The following is an 11,656-nucleotide window of genomic DNA, read 5'->3' as shown; positions in this document are numbered from 1 at the left end:
TCTCCTTGAAAGAACTATATTCCAAGTGACAATGAGCATTTCCTCACTGGCAAATTTTTATGTATTTGCATAAACAGGAGACCACCGATAATAGGTAACTCTTAAGGAGAGGATTAAATTACAGAGTACTTTAAGAACCTATGAGGAAAAATATCACTCACATGAAGATAGCTAGTAATTTAAATACATACTTAATTTTGTATCTAAGTACATTTATCAAAACCTTTCCTCGACTGTAAAAAGAGGAATCTACCAAATTCCTACCTGACGGATTTCCAAAGGCTAACGTAACACATCACAGTTTATTTATGTAGAAAAAAACGGGTAAGTTGAGACATTTAAAACTGCTGACCACCTTCAAAACAGGAGACAGGTACTTCAGTTATATAGCTTTAATGTTGTTAATTGTGAATACCTCAGATATATGTAAAACACCAGCCTAGAACTTCTTGTGTACAAGTAACTAGAATTCCTTTTCTCCAAGAAAGGAAATCCCATTCAGAGGCTTGTCTTATATCTAGAGTCAGGCAACTGAATTTGACTTTTGATTACTACTACTCGCCTTTAGCACAAAACACTGAGCTGTACTATTTTGTTCCACTTTCTCTGATTAGTACATTTTAAAAAATAAAAAGTTATCTTTTTTAGTGTCTTCTGATGAGCCATTAAAAAAATACCACCTGTAAATCACAAGACCTTTGGCTTGTCCTGCACTGTCAGATACACCAGGCAGCTCTCACACACGTATACCACAGTACCACCGAAAAATAGATTATGATGACAGAGTAGCACAAATCATCATAGAGCAGCACAGCAGTCAGGGCAGTATCAAACATGCAATTGCTTTCACTGTAACTTTGATGGCCAAGTGAGCAGAGGTTGGGAAAGGAAAAGGGGAAAAGTCTGTATTAGCCAGCTGAAGACAGTCTCAGCTTGCTAATCAAGGAAATGTTATTTCTTTGCCTTGCTTTGCCCGGTGTGGTACCTCAACGTAATATTACACCTTCACTAAAAAAACAAATGAAGCCAGAGTGCCTGCTTAGACAACTAGCATCAAGGGACATCGTTCCCAATTCCCACACTTTCTAATGTAAATTCAGTGCCTACCCATTTACTACTGAGAATTACACATTGAGAAATAAGCAACCAGTGCTCTGAAGCCTGAGTGCTGTACAACAGGCAGGGAGCTCTGTGCCTCTCAGTAACGCAGCACGTGCCAATATGCCATATGATCCACTCTTTAGTACCTATGTTATTTTTCACTGTTTCTGGCAAATAGCTGCACTTTAGCAGGAGCTACGGCCTCACACAAAGACATAGCTGCTCAGTAGATTGCCGACAAAACAGCAGTTCCTACCTCACATTCCTGCACCCGAGAAGCAGCCATCTCATACAGCAGTGAGCTGGAACATTGCTTTTGCATGAGAAAGCAACTCTTGGACGTGATGCCACACCTCTTCCTTTTCCACCTCTTTGGCACTGCTTCCAACTTTATCATGCACTAGATCCCACATAGTGGCTTTTACAGGAGAAAACCAAGACATTAAACAGAATATGAAGTTCTTATTCTCATTTCAGTGAGTTTCTGTTTATAAGCTTTTATTATTTAAAATGCATTGCTTACTATTCATCTGACCCCAGTTCACTATGAAAACCTCTGCAGTCATCCATGGGCTGCTACGCCTTCTTTGGAAGACAAGGTATTCCCCAGATTCTTCTCAGAATTTCTTCTTTACTCCTTACCTCCCACTTTTGCTGCTGGATTGCTCATATCCTAGGCAAGATCTTCGAAAGTTTCCTCGCTTAAGTATCTTAGTTCCCTGGTATTACATATTAAATACTTCTTCACACACAGTGGTCTACGTTTACTGGTGCTGGCAGTTTAAGTGAGGCAGAGTTTTATTTCCAACACACGGCTAACTGCTTCTCTATTCCAAAGGAGTGCTTATCATATTTAGGTAATATTCTGTCTCTCCTCTGTTAACTGTTGGTTTTTTTAATTGTTTAGTATACACAACTAAAAGAAAACAGCTATTCCTCATTGCATGAGAATTTACCCAGCTGCACATAACACTGTTACTGTAATACGACTGCTCACATAACTTTCTATTCCTGAAGTAATGACAGCTGAGGCAAAAAAATTGAAGAATACGAAAATACAATGTTAAATTTATCTAATCAAAGGTAGAAAGTTTTTATGGACATCCAAAGAATAAAGGCTTCTACTGATACATATTTTACCACAACCTGGATTCCACATTGAACCAACTGTTAAAAATGCATCTCCTCTTGAAATACTAACCCAATACCTACAGCAAAAGTACCCCCTGCCAATTCTCCCTCAGTCCACAAAGACAGATGTTTTTGTGCATTCCAAAGAAGCAGGAAAACCAGTGATAGCCCCCAGAATCAGGAATTGTACAGGGAGAAATGCTATCAGAAATTCAACCCCTCGACACGAGGAATCCATATGTAAGACAATGTAAGCTCTTAAACGAAGGTTTTATTTTTTTAATGGAGGAACAATGTGCAGAAAGATATAAGACAGATTGTTTTTACATACTGGCATGATAGAAATTGACCTGTGTTGTTTTCACAAATTTAATTTTGCAGTTTGATTTCCACTCTTCAGCTCAATTTTTGAAGTTATAAACTTTAGGTTTTACAGAAAACCCTAAAAAATCAAAACTCCTGCTCTCATTTACTAAATTTTTTTTTAGTTCAGCACAGTAGTATGGAAAAAATATCAGAATAAGGATATGGATCAGAATTTTCCCCACACTTTTTTTGCAAAGTAGAGGCAAGATTGAAACAATCTTACAAAGAAATCAAATTTAAGCAGATCTTTTTTAACAGAAAACTTCCCTATACATTGTCTCATATGCAAATTCATAGCCAGTTAGAAAACCTCTCCTTTAAGACTGACAGTGGTGGCCTTGGTATACTGCAGTTTGACCTGGATGATTTGGGCTTCAGCTTGTTTGCTAGGTATTGGAACCAAAGTTTACTTGCATTATTAAAAGTTCAGGCATGCCTCTTTCTCAACAGCTGTAGTATAGCTCTTGCATAAGGCGGGACACGTCAGCTTGTTTTGTGTTTCCATCCCTAGCTGGTATCCTTTTGAACCAGTTAGGGAAATGGTACTCCCTGTTGTAGACTTGGCTCTGCCTCCCACAGCAACACCTTCAGAGCTGGAGTGGATTAGGCTGGAGCGGGACCAAACCGGTACTGCAAATGCAGGGCAGCGAGCACGCGGATCAGGGTAAACCAGGAATCTGCAGAGCTCAGCAGTGTAGGAAGAACTGAGTTTTGCCTCGGAAGCCTGAGGTGCTGGTTACTGACGGCTCCTGCTGTGAGAAGAGGAGGAGGGGAGAATGAAATGCTAATTGAAAAGAAGACCAAAAGCCCTAAAGTCAGGCTGGTCGCTCTGCTCCCCGCTGGAAGCAGGAGGGATGCAGGCCAATGATTCTACTTTGGGTAACACTGCCCTCCCTCCTCTCAGTGATGACGGACTTGCCTCAGCTCAGCTTCTGCTGCTGAGAGGAGATGCAGCAAGCCTGGATTTCTGGGGCACTGGACTACACAAAGCTATCAGCCCCCCTAAGACACTTTGCCACCCTCAGAAAACATCCGCCCCAGACCTTGCCTCAACACCTGACGTGCCTAAAGCCAAACCTTGCGTCAGGCCCTCAAGGGAAGTGCCACTGCTCAGATTTCAGCAGTCACATGCTAGAAGAGCAAACAAAATGACTACATCCAAAAGGATGACATCCCAGAACAGTCAGCTGCAGCCTCCACAAACTTTTAAAGCTGGAACTGGAAGAGACTCTAATGTGAGCTAGTGCGAATCCTTCATCCCAGCTAGGGTATAATTATATCATTCTGCTTGACAATGTGACATAGAGGGGGCAATAAAATATCCATTTCACAGTGAGGCTGGTATGACATAGCTACTATGGATGGTTAGGCTACTTAATTTATGTTTCAGAACTCATCTGAATTCATTAAGAATTTCCCACTATATTCAGCCTTGCTAAGATAGCTGCTTATAAAGGTTATAAGAAATAAACACTTTAGGCATGGGCAATTTATTTTTTCCTTCAACCTGACTATCTTTTGTGAAATTGCATGCTATAAAGGAATAACTACAATATCTATAGAAAGCATGAAAACCAAAGACTTCAAACTGTTGCAGAATAGTAGTGAGTTGCAAATATGTTAGAGGAAGAATGAAAACAAACAAACAAAAAGAAAACACTTAAGGCACTGAAGGTGTGCCAAACAGGGAGGATTAATATTTTACATTGTTTATATATTTTTGAAGAATGCTTTCAAGAAAGCCACTTACCACTTTCTGTGCTTTTTGCATTTGAAAAATAATTAACCATGGGGTGGGATTTTTAAATAAGACAAGGCGGCAAACATTTCCTGAATTCTTACAAAGTGAGCAGGCAAATATGTGAGGACTTGACTGCAACGAAATAGAATCTCTCAACTCTGAGTGCATTATTTGCTGTCCTTTAAAAACAGACTAACCCAGTGTGCAGTTCATTAGCATTCTAATTATCAAGTAGTGCTCAGTGGTTGTCTCAGGCTGTCTGATTAAAAATTAAACAAAATTAATTTTTTTTCCATTGCCAGATGCACTGAAGTAGGTTTTTTTTTTTTTTAATTAAACTCCCTTCCCAGCACTTAAGATCACATGCCATCACAGCAGAGCAGTAACTGACCATACTTTGCAAGAGTAGATCATGAAAGAGTATTTAATTCTGAATTACAGTGCAGAGGTTTTATTCTTATAATCCATTGCTGCTGTTCTGTTCATTTCGGCTGATGATTGTGTTCTTCAAGGGTGAAGAAAAACTGACGGGACTGTGATGATAGAGCATGGCAAACAGCTCCACGACCTGCAACCAGCTATGGTGCACACAAGACAGCTTGCTTCCATCTCTAAACAGACATTGTGCTTTGGTAAGATGTACTTGCAGACATGATCTTGGCTGCTGAACTGATTCAGACATTTAAAAGTAACATCTGAGCACTAACCATCTAACCACTCTCTTCCAATTATACATTTATCTACCATAAAACTGTACCAACAGGCGCTTCCCAGAATCACGATGCTGTTAATAAATATCAACAGAATGTAATGTTTCTATAATGCTAAAAAGGATGATCTAAAAACTGAGTTTCTGGACAGAATCTCAAGACCCTGGGGTACGTTTTCAGGCACATCCATAGACACCTTCTGTTTGATTTACCTGAGTAAATCACTTAAAACACCTTGTGCCTTTGCTTCCTGTTATTACAATGGGGACTCTTCTTTCTCTCTGTTACAGTTGTATATTATGCAAATAAAATTAATCATATTATGTGTACAGACACTGTAGTTGTAGAGGACAAAACAGATTCTATATTCAGAATACCAAGATTAACAGGACCCAGAGCATTCCCAAGATACAAGAAAAATATACAGTTATCATTTTAAGCTACAGCCAACTAGAATAACATGCCAATCAGTTTGATCAAGAACAAGAGAAGAGTCATGTTAGACTCAGGGTTTGTTGAAGATTAGACCATGCCCTCTTGTTTTATTCGTGTTAAGTATGCTGGCAGTGACACTAACTATGGCATTTGTAAAACCATCTTAAAAGAGCGCAGCAAAAGGAAAAGTAGTAAATATGCTAAAAAGCTGTAGTGAACATGCTAAGGTTGCGTTAACAAATGTATCAAAAACTTCTGAAAAAATACTGAATTGAATCTATGCCAGTCTCTAACAAGACAGAACTACTTTTTTCTTTTGTAACCAGGCTCTCTTCTGCTGGGAGCAATGTACAAAGGCAAATACGGACTATAGCAATAACGTGATCAAGTTAGGTTTTTTTACATTTTGGAATTATCAAGGTTAAAAATAATTGGTAGCAACAAACCAGAACCGAAGAATCACAGAAATTTTTAAATACAAATCAATTTATACTCTCCTCCAGAAAGTTTTAAGAGTTATCAAGTACTGCTATGATATTCAACTTCATGGCAAGATTTCCATGTGACTTCTTAACTCTCTTAAGCAGTTGCAGGTACACAGCCAGAGACACTAGCATTGGGTTCACTATCATTTTTGGGGTAAGAGTCAACTGAATTCTTCCTGCCCCATGGAAACGTCAGTCTCATTTGCAAGATTATACCTAAAAAGATTAAAGAAAAAGACTAGAAAATTAAACTTCAAATTTGTTCCCTTGCAACAGGAGCCATATACTTATGAGAAGTAAACGTGTTATCTGCAGTGGTGGACTGGAGCAGATGGAGGGGGAAGCAAGAGAAAGAATTAAAAGAAACAGGGTAAATCATTCAAAGTCATTATATCTATGCAGATTTACATCAGATGGGGCCATGAGTCTGGGTTAGCATGTATTTTTTTAAAATCAATTTATTATCCTTTTAAAGTTGATCTGAAAACTTTCAGACCTTTCATATTTTATACTCAATTGTCAGAGTCCTTCCTGTTTGAACACAGAATGTGTTCAATGCTCAAAAGCTTCAACGATAGCCCACGCAATCTAGAAAAGAACAGGATCAATAATATGTAGTAATAAAAGTTTCTCACACTTCACACTAGAATAACATTAATAATAATGCTGCTGCTGCTTAGTAAAAAAAACTTCTTCCTTCTTCCCCCTTTCCCACTCCAAGTGTGAACAACCTTGGTTGGGCTGATTTTGAAATCACAGAAATTCAGAGTAACCGAATTTCATGGCCCTGCACCAAAAGGAGAATTTCTATCCCCTATGCTGTAGAATTTTTTTTAAACTAAACTCAACGAAATTGAATACTGAGAAAGATTGCCTTTTGGTGCACAGGATATTTAAGAATAATTTTCTAAATTTTGGCAAGACACAACGTTCAGATTTTTGTTATGAAACATGCACAAGTACAAGAAAAAAAATTAAGTACTCTCACTCACTATTAATATTTGGTTGGGTATTCTTTTCTATTTAAACAGACGTTAATGATGATTCTCCAAATACTTAAACACAATCCGACCTAGTCTCATGGATTCATCCACTCTAAAAGTGCAAACCTCAGCTTGTACACCTTGCTAGAAGAGATATAACTATTTTACAACTATTGTAACTAACCAAACAATACTGCAGCCACAGCAAAGGTTTCGTCATCATCAGTGACCTTTGTATGAGGCTTACCTTGCCGTGGTTGTATTTATACAGTGATGGTAGTTTTCATACATGCCCCAGACAGGCTTGTATTAGTTTCATGATCTAAATACACATGTGCACACACATTTAATAAGTCTCTCAAAAATTATTTAAAATGTGGAGAAGAGCATAGCTCTAAGGAAATGGTTATTTATGGAGGTCAGATTGCACTCCTAGGGAAGACAGATCATTGCTGCACTACATCATATTAAAAACATCTAACCCATGCCCTACCTCCATGACAGGCCAGCAGAAACGGTTCAAGAGCATGAAAGAACACAGCCAGTTCAGCAGTATCACCAGTTTGGTTACCAGCAATCCAGAGTAAAGACTTTGAAGGCAAAAGTTATGTGGGGACTAGTTACTATGACAGCCACCCTTCGACTATTGTCCACAAAAATGCCTAAGCCTTTTTAAATTTCTTTCTTCCTTTGTTTTTCACTCTATCATTGGTGAGTTCCACCATTAAAATTATCTGCTATGAGAAAAAGTATTTTTTTGTTTTAAACTTGCTACCTTGTATTTTCAGTGGATGCATTGTAAGAAACAGAGAAAGACTCCTCAATGTTCATTTTACTCCCCAGCATTTATTTCTCTTAAAATAATTCTATTTTATAAGCTGCATCTCATAGTTGCAGAGATAATCAATATACATCTGGAGACATTGCTAAGGTTGAAAAAGTTTTCTGTATGTGTGTAGAGAGGATTAAAGTTTGTTTTAGCCGTTCTTCTGTTTAGTCTACCTTCTCCCAAAGTTTTCAGATCAAATTCTTCTCAAAATTATAATAATTTGGAAACAAGAATTGACAAACATGACCAATCTGCAACCTAAATTACAATTTTTAGCAATTTAAATAAGCTGACTTAAATGCTCTGCCTCCTGTTGCAATGTGGATGCCTCAGGTGAGGAGTAGTGATAGGAATATAAACCATGAAGAGTTCAACAGAGCAGCTGTAGTCTTCAGAAGTGATCCAGTGACCATGGATGCTTATGGATCAGGTGCTTACAAAGCCTGATGGGTGAGTGCCCACACATTTTTAAAAATTGCCACCTGAGATCCTTTAGGAGAGTTTAAATAGGTGATACATCAGGCCTAAAGTCAATATAGTATTGAAAGGTAATTGAAAGGGATTTTCTTATGGAACTATTAACGGCAATTCACAGAGGATATTTAGTGGCAGTTAATACTTGTGCACTTACAAAATGCCTTAAGTACGAATAGCTGTATGATGGTAAATGTCTTAGTGTTGGGAGTTGAAGTTAACTCTATGAGCTTTCATGTCTAAATGTAAAGTATCTACTATGACCAAAATATTGCAGGTTTTAAACCCAAAGCATTCTTTTCTGCAATGAAATAGTCTTGGCACCTTAAAAAAAATAAAATAAAAAAATCAGCAGCTTTAAAATTCCCCAATGTCACCTACTATGCTTAAATGTTGTATAATCAACAGCTGAGTAATCCAAAAAAGCAGAATCCAACCATGCCAAAACTTAAACTTCACCCAGCTGTGACTTCATTCCCCAGGCTGTGACTTTGCAAATTCTTTCTCAGGAGGTGAACTAAAGCGAATGGTGCTGGATTTGTAGTAAAGGGCACCTCTCCAGCATTACCATTTTTCACCAGAAACACCTACAGGTTCCCATTCCACCTATAAAGGAAACTGCCTACACTGCGGAGGAAGAACCAAGAAATATTGGCCTGCCCTGATGTTAAATCATTATGGCTATGACAGGCATTCCTACACATGATGCATGTGCAGCTGCAAATAAGGTCACCGTGTTGTTCTCCTTGGCAGTTAACACTATGTGCTGAACATCTCGGCTTCCATTTTAAATTTACACTAGCTTCACTCCCTTAAAAATTAGATGAAAAAATTGCCAAGTAATTAGATTTCTTTGTCTAATTAGTGAAGACTTAATTCACTACTGATATATTTCACCTTTCTGTGAGCTACTTTAGTAATGACTTTCACATATTCAGAGCTTTCCATACCACTGAGCTCCAAACTAATTTACAAACTTTGGATATTCTTATGTACTGTGACAGTAAATAATGGAATCCCCAGATTTAGAGGTATGTTAGATCCAGGCTTCCCTCAAAACACCCACATTTTCAGATAAAAATCAGAGCTGCTGCGCTTGCCGCAGTCACGGTGTATGCACAAACCAGGTCAACGCGGTGTGTGCAGTCAGTCCTGTGTTTCTAACAGCACACGGGCTTCATCAACAGCCTGGCATAGAAAATGTCCAAGTGTTTCCTAACCATTATAATTACTGTGAAAGCACAGAACACCTGGCAGTGTATACACAAACATTTCTGTCATCCGTTAGAGCAAATCAGCATGGCACTGATAAAAGTCAATGGCAATGAGCTTATTTAAAACAGACAGGGACCTGGTCTTGAAGAACCTACCTCTGCCAATTGCGTAAACTAATTTTAGCAAAGCAGTGCTGTATTTTCTAAAAGAATCTCGTTGGTACTAGCTTAGCATTAGCTTGGCTACATTTGGAAAATTAGGATTCAATTTACATGCTTATTGCAGTAGTATGGCCTAGCGAAGACAGGATTCACTAAGAACTGGTGTCGAAGACAGCTTACTGAGAATTCACTGATAAAAAATATTATTTAAATAATCTCACTACAAGACAGCATCTCTCATCATGGATGCTGGCCAAGTGCTTCCAATATTTTGTGAGTTAGTGCAGCCAGAGGCAAAAACAAACCCAACAGTCACCAGGAGGATTTGTGGGGCTTCCCCTGGTAGCTTCCCATCCAAGTATGCTGCATGCTTTGTGAGATCTGATACTACATGTGGCAGGGCTGCTGCTAAGAGGGTCACCATGGGATTATTTTAATGTTCACTGAAATGGAAGCAATTTATTACATACTGCAGTAGCATTGCTTTCATTCAAATTATAAGAGGTTGCAAGTAGCCTTTTAAATCTGCTTTGCCTTTCCCTCTGGTACCAGCCTACCTTCAAGCTTCTTGGAAAGACGATGCTCTGCGAAGCAGGCTTCAGAGGTTATACTAAGAACAGAGCACTCAGTAAGCACTCTGTTGACCTCCCAGAGCATGCAGGGTTAGAAACATACATCTGCATAAGTAAACTGGGTTTCCCCAATGGCCTAAGAATGGGATGCATCTGCGGAACAAGTTTTGCACTTACTTGAATATTATCATAAAACATTTACATGATTTAATTAGATTATGTAAATGCTTTACTCCAATTTGAAGCTTTGAAAATCATAATGTCATGCTCTAAATTATGCAAGTATTGAAAACGCTTTTCACAGCAGTAGAAGCAAAAACACAAGTGAGACAGTCCTGCCACATGCCCTTCTGCTGTTCTCTACTCACCGAAGACCACGCAGAATGCATTACTGTAATCCTGACTTTCTATTAACATTTTCTGCACAAAATGTAGCTATTTTGTGCCCTGATTTTATGCTAAGTCCCAAATCCAAATTTGATTTGGAAAACGTTCTGTGGTTTATATCCACATCCTGACTAAGCAGCAGATTTTTCACAATGTCCTCCCCACCATTCTCTGACACGCAGGATGCACTTCATGGCAAGGAGACCTCAGCAAGGAGATTCAATAAGAGTTATTCAGGGAACCATCTTCCTAACTGCTGAGCAGTGAAAAAGGGAAGTAGGTAAAACCTTAGCAAATGTTTTTCTCAAGTTAACTTACTTCTGCTGCACTCCTGGGTAGGATGGTGCTGCCACAATACTGAGCACAATGTCACTAAGAGATCCTGCACCCCATAGGACATTCTTTAAACAATACAAAACAGGCGTTCATACAATCTACAGATATAAATTACAGCAGGTAGGAATGGTACCAAATTATCTGGATACAAAATGAACCACAACTAGAGACAAAAAAACCATCGCGAATTAATTCCAGGAATTAACATGCAGTCACAAAAAAGTCACCAAACTTGGGTAGCTGAATTTTAGCAGGACTTCTTTATTCAGAATATCACTTATTTTCCAATACAAACTGAGTGCACCAGATTCTTCTCCAATAGAGCTGCTCGATGTGCCTGATCTACACCACCACACAGATTGCCATAATGGGCTCTAAAGCGTGCACCACTTTACATTAGGGTCACAAATCTTTCTATGCAGTCGGAATACCTCACCCCAAATCCTACTGGTTCCTCCATATTCTGACACCGCCCCCTCAAACTGAAGATCATGAACAGAATATAAAAAATGAAAATAAACCTTAAGTTCATGAAAAATCCTAAAATGTTTGAATTAAAATGTTCCAAGGCAAGGGAACTTTGGAGAATAACAGCTCAGAGAGAGATTTTTTTTCCTTCCTGTGAAAGCATTGGGCTGTTCTTTACCACATGGTGAAAGGACCTACTTCACAGCTCTTCAGCCATGGGTGACCAGAGAATAGTTCATATGCAGACCAGGTTATGTCACAA

At 38.7% G+C, this 11,656-nt stretch overlaps 1 protein-coding gene across 3 annotated transcripts in view; it reads right to left on the bottom strand.

Annotated features, from left to right (window-relative positions):
• Nucleotides 1-221: 221 nt before the first annotated feature.
• EIPR1 (EARP complex and GARP complex interacting protein 1) overlaps nt 222-11,656 on the bottom strand; it is a 115,371-nt gene continuing 103,936 nt past the window's right edge. Inside the window, exon 11 of one of the 3 annotated variants that reach the window (XR_012834389.1) lies at nt 222-3,350. The gene's annotated coding sequence lies outside the window, so the exon portion shown is untranslated. The remainder of the gene's footprint in view (nt 3,351-11,656) is intronic. The other 2 variants (XR_012834390.1, XR_012834391.1) reach the window with 2 other exon arrangements.

The sequence above is a fragment of the Balearica regulorum genome, chromosome 3, assembly GCF_011004875.1.
Source record: "Balearica regulorum gibbericeps isolate bBalReg1 chromosome 3, bBalReg1.pri, whole genome shotgun sequence".
Classification (NCBI taxonomy): Eukaryota; Metazoa; Chordata; class Aves; order Gruiformes; family Gruidae; genus Balearica; species Balearica regulorum.
The sequence above is the reverse complement of the archived record's forward strand: the minus strand, read 5'-3'. Positions and strand labels throughout refer to the sequence as shown.